This window comes from Oryctolagus cuniculus, chromosome 18 (genome assembly GCF_051225735.1).
Source record: "Oryctolagus cuniculus isolate XC-2025 breed Fujian yellow rabbit chromosome 18, ASM5122573v1, whole genome shotgun sequence".
Classification (NCBI taxonomy): domain Eukaryota; kingdom Metazoa; phylum Chordata; class Mammalia; order Lagomorpha; family Leporidae; genus Oryctolagus; species Oryctolagus cuniculus.
Genome location: NC_142884.1, coordinates 52,781,358 through 52,794,310, shown reverse-complemented (window position 1 = coordinate 52,794,310; position 12,953 = coordinate 52,781,358). Strand labels below are relative to the sequence as shown.

Genomic DNA, 12,953 nt, shown 5'->3' with positions numbered 1-12,953 from the left:
AGTTACAAAATCTGATTACACACTACTTGCAATTACTCAGGCTGTGAAATAAAGAATATGGTGTGATGTATATTTAATATACATTAAATTAATGTTGCTCGGTAACATTTTTTTGAAATCTCTATGAATACAAATGATTAAATAATGTCACCAGTGCCAAAATTCCAGTTTGATGCTTTGATTTATGTTGCTTTTCATTTAATATGTACATGAATATTTGAAGAAACTGTGTGTGTGAAAGAGGAAGGGAGGGAGGGAGGAAGAGAGAGAGAGAAAGAGAGAAAGGAAGAAATTCTAAAGCAAACATCACGTCCAACTGTACTCGGTCATTTAAGAGCAAGTCCATTGCTTAATGACATAATTTTCAAATAAATGCTCTCTCAGGTTATATTTAAAAGGAAAAGCAAATATAGAGCATATTAGAAATTTAGATGGTAGTGGCAAGTGGCAGTTCAGTCACTGACATGCAGCTCCGCGTTCAAGTGTAGGAGCTCCACACCCTCGAGGTGACCAGCTGGGAGAGGGTGGCCCAGATCAAGGCTCATGCTGCCTCCCTGGAGGGCTATGCCCTGGAAGATGAAGTCGTGCTCTCAGCAGGCATCCCACTGGAGGATGAGGCCACCCTGGACCAGTGGAGACCCTGGCCACTCTGGAAGCAGCCTGCAAAGTGAGAGGTCAGACTCCTAAGGTGGCCAAACAGGAGAAGACAAAGAAGACAGGCCAGGCCAAGCAGCTGATGCAGTACAACGGGTGCTTCGTCAACATGGCACCCACCTTTGGCAAGAAGAAGGGCCCCACGCTAACCTTTAAGTCTTCTGTGATTCTGGCTTTCTCTAAAAAAGCTGCTCTACCCAGTCAAAAAAATAAAGAAAGAAAAAAAGAAAAAGAAAGAAAGAAATTTAATGGAAGCCAAAAGCTCATTTGTAACAGTTTTGAATGGTAAAAATGATGTAGCAATTCAATTAATTTATTGAATTTCAGAAAAACATTTGCCAGGAACTCTGCTCAGTGACTTTGAGAATCAAAAGATGAGCAGGATATGGAATAGAATTTCCCCTTAAGGAAAAATGTAATCTTTGATGGAAGATATGTACACAGGCTACAAACATAATTCTTTAGGACAAAAAGGCATAGAGTAAGCTCCATAGTTTCACTCATGGGGGGAACTGGCATTTATGCTATGTTTCTAAGGATAAACAGTATTTCTGGTAGCAGGGAGATGGAAGATATGGAGGTAAAAGAAATTTTCTCAAAGTGAGCAAATACGTGATGGCCAATACTGCAGAAAGATCTATTCTCCCTCTCTGAATAAGACAACTGTGCCAGATATTGGAGCAGAAGACACAGTTGTGGATAGGTACATAAAATGCAGGACCTTAAATTTCAAGCAATGGATTTTAGTCATTATTTAGAAATATATTTTAGAAAATTATTTAGAAATAGTCATTATTTAAAGTTAAAACTTTTAGCCGGAGCCGCGGCTCACTAGGCTAATCCTCCGCCTTGCGGCGCTGGCACACCGGGTTCTAGTCCCGGTTGGGGCGCCGGATTCTATCCCGGTTGCCCCTCTTCCAGGCCAGCTCTCTGCTGTGGCCAGGGAGTGCAGTGGAGGATGGCCCAAGTGCTTGGGCCCTGCACCCCATGGGAGACCAGAAGAAGTACCTGGCTCCTGCCATCGGATCAGCGCGGTGCGCCGGCCGCAGCGCGCTGGCTGCGGTGGCCATTGGAGGGTGAACCAACAGCAAAGGAAGACCTTTCTCTCTGTCTCTCTCTCTCTCACTGTCCACTCTGCCTGTCAAAAAAATAAATTAAAAAAAAATAAAGTTAAAACTTTTTAAAGCAGGAAGTAACATACTTAAAGTGGTGTTTTGCTGTGCAGATTCAAGGAAGGAGAAGTTAGAAGGAAGTTTCAAAGTTCTAGGTCACATATGATTTTCAGAATTAGGCTGGGGCAAATGGAGAGAGAGAATGGACATTAAGGTGTGAAATATGTTGCCATACCACCCTGAGTAAAAATCATGCCACCCATTAGTTAAGCACTTTCAAAAATTCCATTTAGTTGAAACACAGAAAGAGAGAGATATCCTACACAACTGTTGACTCCTGCAACAGTTAGGACTTGACCAGGCTGAAGTCAGGAGGCCAAATCTCAACCAATCGGTTCTCCTACATGGGCGGCAGGGATTCAAGCACTTCAACAATCACCTGCTGCATCCCCAGGGTACACACAAGCAGGAAACGAATCACGCATGGAGCTTGTATGCAGGCATCCTAAGTAGTGTTTTAACCACTGTGCAAAAAGCTCACCTAGTTCTGTATTTTTTAGGAGTACTCATAGCCACACTGTCTTATCAAGTCAGTTCAGCCACCAAAATCCACTGTTTATTTATCCTTCCAAAGTTACTCAAGACAACTCAAAGGCAAGTACTCTAAATTCTTTATATCTTTAGTGTTACTTTTGAAAACATACAAAATATGCGACTCCTGGAGAAGGTACAATATATGCAACTTAACAGCTTCCTGCAGACTGATCCCTATGAAATCATTTTGCATGAATGCCTTGATTCCAAGACTACTATCTGAGAAAGAATTAAGGCACCTGGGGAGATATATTGACAAATGATATAAATATAGACATATATTTATATCAATGATCTAAATATAGACATGTATATACACTTGTATATAAATACACATATATATACACACATTTGTCATATATATGACAAATATATAGACATATATATATATGAGAAAGAGAGATCATGGGAATTATTCAGAGTCTGAAGAGGTTTTTTTCTAGTTTATTTTATTTTATTAAGATTTAATTTATTTGAAAGGCAAAGTGACAGAGAGACAGAGAGCAAACTAGTCTCCCCCACCCCCCAAATGGCCACAGCAGCCAGAGCTGGGCCACAGAAAAGCCAGGATTCTCCCATGTGGATGGTAGGTTCATTAGCAGGGAGCTGGATTTGAAGTGAAACAATGAGGACTCGAACCAGCCACAAGGCTATCCCCAGTTTTAGGTTATCTCCTAAATAAATGGTGACCGACCTTCTAAACTCCCAGAATGAGTGGACATTCATGAGAAATTCTAAGAGATTTGGGGACTGATTATGCCATCAGGAATGCATTCTTCTATTCCCACCACTATGTCACAAAATAAAGGCCTATTGATTTCACGGAAGATCTGTAATAACTTTATACCTACAGACCATCTGACCCCTTCTTAGAGATTAGAAAGCTGAAACCCCAAACCTGGAAATGTGAAGGGACAGACAAATGTTTCCAAAGATACTTAGTGGTGGAGCTAAAGCCTAAACCAGTGCTCTTGATATTATTCGTGTATTACTTCATATATCACATTGGTATTTATTTTTCTAAGGACTCCTTGTGTCACTATAAATTTATTTGTGTCTGTAGATCTTTTGTAAATCCTGGATTCTGACCTCCTAAATAAATAAATCCAAATTCTGCTGAAAAGATAATGTACTACTGGAATGATGACTTACTCAGAAGGTGTATTTCCACTTTGTTGAATGTAATAGCATAGGTCTCAATGATTTAATGGAAACATTCCATTTTCTAAATTTGTATTTTAAAATTCTGTTACAATTTGGCATTTCCAAGGGGCTATTTTGATATTTATATGACAAATCATACTGTATCCATTTTGATGCTAGTTGAGGAAACAAGTCAAACATTTAAACAAATACAAAAGGAGTTATTTTTCAAAAGTAGGAATAGAAATAATTTTCAAGTGCTTTGAAACAGAAATAAGTTTTATGACCTTGGATATAACACGGAACTACAACCAATAAAAAGCATAGTGAAAAAGTAATACTCAAAAGGATGTTTCAGGACTGGCACTGTGGAGAAACACCTTAAACCACAGCATCCCATATGGGCACAGGTCCAAGTCCTGGCTAGTCCACTTCCAATCCATCTCCCTGCTGATGTGCCTACAGAAGATCATGCAAATCCTTGGGCCCCTACACCCACACGGGAGACCCAGATGGAGCTCTTGGCTCTTGGCTTCAGCCTGGCTCAGCCCCAGTCTATGCAGCCATTTGGGGAGTGAACAAGTAGAAGGAAAATCTCTCTCTGTCTCTCCCTCTCTCTCCATAACTCTGTGCTTTTCAAATAAGTAAAAATTTTTTGACAGGCAGAGTTAGTGAGAGAGAGAGACAGAGAGAAAGATCTTCCTTTTTCCGTTGGTTCACCCTCCAAATGGCTGCTACGGCCGGCACGCTGCATTGATCTGAAGTCAGGAGCCAGGTGCCTCTTCCTGGTCTCCCATGCAGGTGCAGGGCCCAAGTACTTGGGCCATCCTCTACTGCCTTCCCTGGCCACAGCAGAGAGCTGGACTGGAAGAGGAGCAACCGGGACAGAATCCGGTGCCAGAACCGGGACTAGAACGCAGGGTGCCGGCCCCACAGGCGGAGGATTAGCTAAGTAAGCTGTGGTACCGGCCCGTAAATATTTTTTTTAAATTATCTTTTTCCTGATAGGAAAATCAGAACCCAATTTTGATATATGGCCTTACAGTTACTATTTCCAATGACTGAAAAATAAGTAATACGTCTTTGCCCTTTTTACAAAATCCACATTAGTTTTCCTAATAGTCATTTTCATATACCCAGTTATACATTAGGGTTCTAAAAGAGAAGTGGGGCTGCCCACAAACTCTCTACTAAGAAATCGTTATCATTTATATGGGAAAGTCTTTATCTTTGATTCAATTCTTATGTGGAGGGGTAATGTTTAAAGATCCTGATAGAGACCTTCATTCAACAAGCCAGAAAATTGTTAAATAAAACATGGTATCAACATGAGGGCGGATGCAGGATTATCAGTGTTTCATCCAAATGGTCTATCAATGTGTTAATAAAGCCCGATGAGGTTTAACAATTTTGGTTTTTGTAAGGTAGTTAACTACGCCCAAAATAATTATGCAAAAAGAAGCAAAATTAAGGTTCACCTTCTTAATTTCCTACTTAACTATAAGTTTATGAAAGCAAACAATTTGGATGAATTTGACAAAATCAACAAAAATAATTATAAATGTTCTACAAATGTTCACATACAAATGAAACATCATGACTCTTAAGAAGGTAACTTCAATCAATTCCTTTTAAAGAGAATCAATCTCCCTTTTTCTCACAGTCTCTCCTTTTGTCCCTTGTAGATCAAGGTTAGCTTTTGGAATAGCTGCTTCCCAAAAAAACCAACGATTTACCAGAAGATAAAGCTACAAAATCTGAATATATGAGAAACGACTTGATTTTTAAGTTATTATTAAAAGGAATAAGGGACCCAGAAAGAATATTGTCCTCAATTACTACTTCATCTCTCTCTTTCTCTCTCTCTCTCTCTCTCTCTCTAAAATAAACATGGAAACACCCTCAACCCCGAGTAATATCTGAGTTTAAAATGTTCCTGTTACACCAGTAACTGAAACAAAGAATGCTGATGAATGTTTTGGACATTACTAGTGACATGAGCTATATGCATAAACCTTATTAATGTAACTCAAAAATTATAAATTTTCTACTTCTATTAAAGGTTTATGAATGAAACCTTTCTCCAGAGATGATAAGTATAGGTCGTCATGAGTAATTCCTTTGTATTTAGACTTATTAATTTACCTCTTATCAATGGGGACAAATTAGATTAGTTGGGTTAATTTAGAAGCTGGGGAGAAATTTCTAAGGATATGGACTCAGGATTTATTATCAGTAGTGTTTACTGATTATTTTACTCTTTTGTCTCCTTTTTTAAAAAAAGAACATAGTATTATGTTTAGAATCAGTCCAACCTCAATTTTGATTTTATTATGTCATATGCTTCATTATTAGTTATCTCAAGTATCTTCAATGAGAAAAAAAGTTTTGCAGTGAAGCTAACTATTTTCCTTATTTGACATAGGAAGATTTTTGCAAGTGGGCCAATTAGGAGTTAAACATATGTGGCAGATCTCTTCTTGGGAAGTCTTTCTTTTGTAAAGATTTGAGGGTTCCCTAGGTTAAAGAGATGATCATCAATTCCTCATCCACCTCCTTTGCTGTTTCCTTTCCAGATCTTTGATGCAGGCAAAATAAAAGGAAATGACAGGCTTTCAAGCTATTGTCATATGACTTTCATGCACAACTTCCGTGTTTCAAAATTTTTAAATGATCTTTATATCTTGGTGCCATGGAATTTCAAACCTGAGTCTCTGGCTTTCAGAAGATAAGGTTGCTTTTTCCCTGCCTCCCCCACCCCCCATCATCATCGTTTTCCTCTGTGTCATTTTTAACCACACTGCTATCCCATTACAGGAGTGACCTTTCAATGTTTTTACTCTAGCTCCTTCCAGTGGTAAATCACAAATGTGCTACTGAGAGCAGAGATCTGGAGTTATTTTGATAAGGCAAGAGAACAACAGTAAGTAAAGCTTATCCCTGTACTTTACCCAGTGTTTCGCTCCTGATTTAGAATTGAAGGTAATGCTCTAACGGATCTAATCTGGAGTGCACATTTATTCAGAAATCATAAAGAACTAGTTTATTTGGGTAGAGCACTTCTCAGACTATCCAAAGTAGGATAGTTTCTGAGATGCATGGATAAAAATTTCCAAACGCTGGCAAAAATCCAGGAATGCAATTCCATAAAGAATGTGATACACGTTTCTAAAAACTGAAGCTTCTCCTGAACTCCAGGGAAAATAGTCATCTAATAATGGCAGCAGGTGCTTTGTACTAATGATCTTCTAACAGCATTTTTGATGGTTTTAATTAAACCTCAAATATTTTTGTTGGAAAAATAAAAAACAAATGGTTTCCAAGGCAAAATAAATAGTGTTTGCAAGGATGCATTAAAAAGGAGAAAAAAACCAAACAAACTTATTAAGGAAAGCAACTAATGTCTTGGTAAAGTCCAACTAGAAGTATGATAATTGAGAAATAAGAAGTTAAATCATCATGACAAAAGTTAATGTTGAGAAAAAGTTTAATAGACTTATTAAAAAAGAATATTATATCACATCCCTAACCCAAAAGGAAACATAGTGAGTATATGTTATCACACTAAAATATTTTTAAAAATATAAACAATGTTGAGGTCTGCTATTAATTAGGGAGAGGATCAAAATCTTAGACATGCCTGATGCCATCCCTAAGAAATGACACTGAGATCAAAACAGCTTTGATGAGCAGGGATCTTCACATCGGCAATTTTTTTCCTAGCAATTATTGAACTGACTTAGAATCAAGAGTGCAATCAGGTATTTTGCTTTCATATTTCACCTGTTATTTCAAGAAGTCTCACCCATCAAGACCTATTTGGTGTGACGAAAAATAGGGTATCCACAGTCTTCCCAGTCCAATATAGGAATAGGAGCAAACATTTTAGGACAAAAGAAAGGTTCTGGCTTAATATCGCCAGTGTCCCAGAAAATGTGTACTCCATCCACTCCTGCATGTGCTTCCAGTGCTTACTGGAGGAGAACTGGTGGTGAAAACCAAACCCATGTATTCTTTGTGAAAGACTTTCCAGCAAAACCGAGGTTAGATTTAAACATTGTCATGTGCCTTGAATGGGTTTTTCAGATCTACAAGCCTATAGACTCTGCCTTTCTTTATAATATTCAGGACCAACCCTCGAAAGGGCTATTATCACAGGGAAGATCTTTCTTGGTCACCAAAGCAGAAAACATTTATAAAAATTTAAAGCTATAAATCAAATTAGAACAATTGTTTTGCCCATCACTTATGGGAAAAAGTACCAATTTTGCATTGCGGTATCCAGAATTCTCTATATTCCAGCCTTTGTGCATTCTTTGGCTAACTTTGCCTCCCCCAACCCAATCCTCCTATCTTGTATCACTCTCCATCCAAGCTCCAGAAATATTCTACTGCTTCTAGTTTCTGAAAAAAGATCAAGACATCTTACACTGATGCACACACTATAATAACATGCTGGGGATTTATTTCCCCACAAGTTTTGTCTGGAAATAAGCATAAACCTCTTAGTACTCTGTTTAGATGACTTTCCTGATCTTCTTCAGGGTTCTCCAGAAAGCTTCAACAATTAAAGGCAAAAACAGGATAAGCTGAGGGCAGAAAAACAGGTGTAGGGGACTCTTTCATCATCTTTGTTCTCCTTATCTGTTTCCGCTTACAGTTTGTGTTACTTAGATAAGGTGAGCTATTAAATTAAACAAGCCCCAGTATATGTCATGGCTCATAATTGATAGAAGTTTATCTATTACTCATGTAAAATTTTAAAATGGCATTTTTGATAAGGACAGGGTCTTCCACCATTACTACATGTGACTTCCAAGGTAGCTGTGCTCTTCTATCTCAATTTGGATAAAGAGAATCGCAAACTGGAGAAGGGAATTAACCTTCATATAATCTTGGCCCTACACATATCACTTCTACTCATCTATCACTGGCAAGCATTAGTCATGTGATCTCACCTACATTCCATCCAGCCAGGAATTTAACCCCTGACTAGACAACTGATGCCTAGTAGGAACTCTAAACCATGAGATAAAGAGCATGACTATGGATAAACAGCGGCAATATCTGTCACATGGTTCATATTTTAACTAGTTAAAAGGACAACATGTAGCAGCTCCTTCCTTAACAAACTGGATTACCATATGACCCAGCATAAATATCCAAAAGAATCAAAAACCTGCATTAAAAATAATTGTACACAAATCTTCTTTGCAGCACTGTTTACAATAGTTAAAAGGAAGAAATAACCAAATGCAGCATAAACAAACAATGAAATATTCAGTCATAAAAAGAAATAAAACACTGATATATGTGACAACATAGATAAAAACAACCTGGATGAAAACATCAACTTAAGCAAGACATAAAAGGCCACATATTCTATGATTCCATCTACACTGAATTTTTAAATAGGGCAAGTCATAGAGATGAAGAGTAGATTTATGATTGCCAGTAAGTAGAGGGAAGGGAGCATGGGGGATGACTGTTTAATATTTACAGGATTTCCACTTGGGGTGATGACAAAATTCTGGAACAAGATATTTGTTGCATAACACTGTGAATGTACTTAAGGTCATTGAACTATAAATTTGAAGCCCTGGAAGAGTCCCAATAAAGAATCCAGGTCCTGAGTCTAGATAAGGATCAACAGAATTTAATAAATAACCACATGGTCAAGTTGTCTTATAAGACAGCACAAAAGTTGGGACCCTTGTTCCATTCTGTCATAAAAGACAACTGACTACTAGAAGACCACCAGGATGCTCATGCTCATGTGTTATTTTCAACAGGCGTAAAATCATCATACAACACTCAGATTTAGAAAGCAGGTCTTGCCAATCTGAACCCCAGTGAATATTTGAACACTCCTACACTGATATAAGGATTCTGTTGTTTGGGACTTTGAAGAAAACAGAATATCATCTCATCATTCTCCATTCAAATGATGAATGTCACATCCTGAACAACACTCAGTAGAATAATCCAAAATCCATTTACATTTGGATCTGCATTTTTATTTTTTCTCCATTATCTTTCATATTTGCTTCCTGAATCATATTTTAGCTAAATGCAATGGTAAATGTGGTATATCCTCTAAAATGAGCAAGGTTTATAAGACGCAATCGTAAGTGATCTGACTGGAATATTGAATCAGTTGGATTTAAAATTCACTGAAGAGTCTTATAATCCTAGAACTGGAAGAGCCCTGAGGGATAATTTAACTTGACCTCATTTGTATGTAAGAGAAAACTGAAATTCAGAGGTGTGTGCTTTCATCCATCATTTATAGAGTGATCAGATATCCTGGTTTGAACCTATTGTCTCACTGTAATTAATGATGGCACCTCTTTTAATTCTGAAAGATCTGGTTTTAAACGATAAGTGAGGTATTCATCTAGCCTATTCCTCTTTCGTTTTTGTGGATACCTTAAATGGCATTATAAATTCTGACCACCTATCCATATAAAAGCACAGATGAATATGCATAAAACACTTGTACCTTGTTTATCAGCAACCTTAAATTAAGAATCTCCGATGTAGATGTGTGATCCCATAAAAATTCGTGAATCAATCCCTGTGCAATGCTCATGCAGCTAGATGAGCAATGCTGTCTAATAAATCTCCACACCCCAATGAAAGAGGTCACACTGCATCTGCCAGATGGGAAACCAGGCTAAAAGGTACCATGGTGTGATATGGTAGAATCAGGATTTGGACCCAGGCTTTCGAATTCAGTAACCTTTTAACCATGAAAATTTCTGAGTATAGGATTCCAAACAATTTTATATCTGGACTGACACTAGCTATGTGACATCAGGCAAGTTCCTTAATTCATTTGGTTGTCTTTTTTCTAATTTTAAAATAGAGATCATAGAAGTACCTACCTCATGCAATTCGGGTTTAAAAAAAAAGAATTAAATAAAATAATATAACAGTAGTTCTTGGAAGACTACCTGGAACATAATAATCCTTGAATAAATGTCAGATATTATTATTAAGCAGCATTGCTTCTGTGCAATTAAACATAGTCAAACACGATTACATGAATATTGAAGCAGAATATTGCATAATCCAAAAATCAAGAGTTCAGAAATAATGGAGAATGCAACAAAACAGGAAACTGCCTATAGTGCCCAAGTATTTTTAAAACCTCTATTCTGTTAAAATGATGATACGCATTCAAGATAGCAAAGAATAAATTGAAGAATGTAAAACTATGGATATGTGTCTCTTCATATGTAGGAAATTTCACTGACAAGTTTTAAAGAAATGCGTGAAACAAAAACCTTGTTAACATTGATAATACTGTTATGCCAGTTTTCTAGGAAGAATCATCAGTGAATTCAATCTGTATTCACACCTTGATCATACAACTCCATCCGTTCTACCTAAAATTATTCAGCTCCATATGATATGGAGGACATTGTAGCTATGTCTTATTCTACAGATTTATTAATTTCAAGGTACAACCCTAGAGGTGGGTATCAGTAACTTGAAGTATTCATTGGTAGGAGCTTATTAGCCTGTAAATAATGGACTTACACATTTTTTTGGCCAGAGCAAAGTCTCCATTTAATATAGGACTAGTCTTCTTATCACAGCCACCTGAAAGAGACAGAATAGAAGAACGATAATGTTCTCATTAAATTATGTCCTCACATACTCATACACATTTTTCATTTTCTTCAAATACCAGAATGTGACTTTGAAATTTTTTCTCAGTTGGGAGTCTTACTTTCAATAAGAAGCTAAACTTTAAATTGCTTGAGCTAAACAAAAAATTTTTTAAAAAATTCAAACCTTTCAAGATGGACCCAATGGCTTTGAGGAAACTAGGAAGTCTCTTTGTGTTATTCTTCCTCTGTTCTGCACTTATTTCACTCTTACCTGAAATTTTTTCTTCTCAAATTAACTTACAGGGCAACACAAAAACACCTACCTAATTCTTATTTTATAGTATAATACCCTTTCTTTAAAATGAAATCCTAGTAAACAAAATTCTACTAATATTTTAGTACCCATAGTAAACAAGATGGAGAAAAAGGTTAGGGGCATTTTCCAGAAGGCCAAGATTAAAGAAATTTTTAAAAATTAATGTCCACTACAAATATTTTTGAAATTCTTCATTTCATGCATACTATCCACAATAATAGTTGACTGCATGACTAAGAACATATTACAACACTCTCATTTCAAATATTTTTGCACCTGATGGAAAGCATCCTTTCTTTAGTTGAACTCCATGTTTCATTTATAGGATATAATAGTTTTAATTAATAATATGAATGTGACTATTTTGAATTTGTAAAGAAGTGTCAAAAAAGGAGAAGCTTGTCAAGGGAAGTGAGCACTTGTACTGTTTTGCAAATGTTAAATTTCTCTGGGGAAAGGTTGACCCCAAAAAAAGGAGGTGGTATGAAAAATTTGTGAGATCCTTAAAATTCTGCAACTTTATTCACTCTAACTCCTATTACCCAAACCTTGACAGAAATCAAAGACAAATTTAAAATGAAATTTAAAATAATAATATGTATCTTTGGAATGACATTTCAACAAAGTTTAAGCTTTCCTAGACTACTAGGTTGCACCAATTTTGCATTCCCCAAGTGAGAATGGGAATTTCCATAAAAGAGTTTCCATGTTCCCTTGAGGAGGCAGAAGAATAAGCTAACAACTCCCACTCTCCCTAAAAGGATTTTCTTCTAGGACAGAAGGAACAAGGTGTTAGAGAAGGACGTACAGCAGTGATCATTTCTGTCTTTGGATGTTGAACATGTCTTCAGAGAAAAGGTCATGATGTGCAAGCATGTTGTTTGGAATAGAAAGTTTCTAGGAAAGCAAAGGTGTAAGATTCAGCCATATAAGTGGAATACCAAGAAGGTTTGAAAGGCTTTGACCTGCTTGGAAAGTGTCTGTTAAGTTGGGGCTCACAAAGTCCAATCAGTTTACACACAAGGTGGTTGCAGGAGATAAGCCCAGAATCAATTTTTTTCTCATTCATTTTCGATTATTTATTTAAAATCAAATTATATAGTGGCTCCTCTCCCAGGCACTGAGTCAAGCCTTAAAGACAAAATGATGAAGATGGTTCATTACTAATATGATAGGCAAGCAAGAGGCACAAATAAATAGTCATGGTCCAAATGTCTAATGTGTTGTGCTTGTAGGGAAGACATCAAAATCTGAAAGGTACACAGGTAGAGAAAACAAACTCAGTCTCAGGTAATGCTACACTTAAAAGAACCATTTGGTCTAGGCTTTGACGGAGGATCCAGCTTTTGCTGGTCCAAAGGAGTCCCCCAGGAAAATGAGGATGAGGAGTAGAGTAGGAATTTTCTAGATGTTCTCCAACATTAAATAATCATTTCAACTTGTATAATTACCAACTGTCTTTTGAAGGTAATAAAAAGAAACATGAAGACAGAATAGACCAAGCTTTGTGTGGCA

At 37.0% G+C, this 12,953-nt stretch overlaps 1 pseudogene; it reads left to right on the top strand.

Annotated features, from left to right (window-relative positions):
- The first annotated feature begins 464 nt into the window (after positions 1-464).
- Positions 465-6,235, top strand: LOC138846535 (ubiquitin-like FUBI-ribosomal protein eS30 fusion protein pseudogene; annotated as a pseudogene).
- Positions 6,236-12,953: the final 6,718 nt, after the last annotated feature.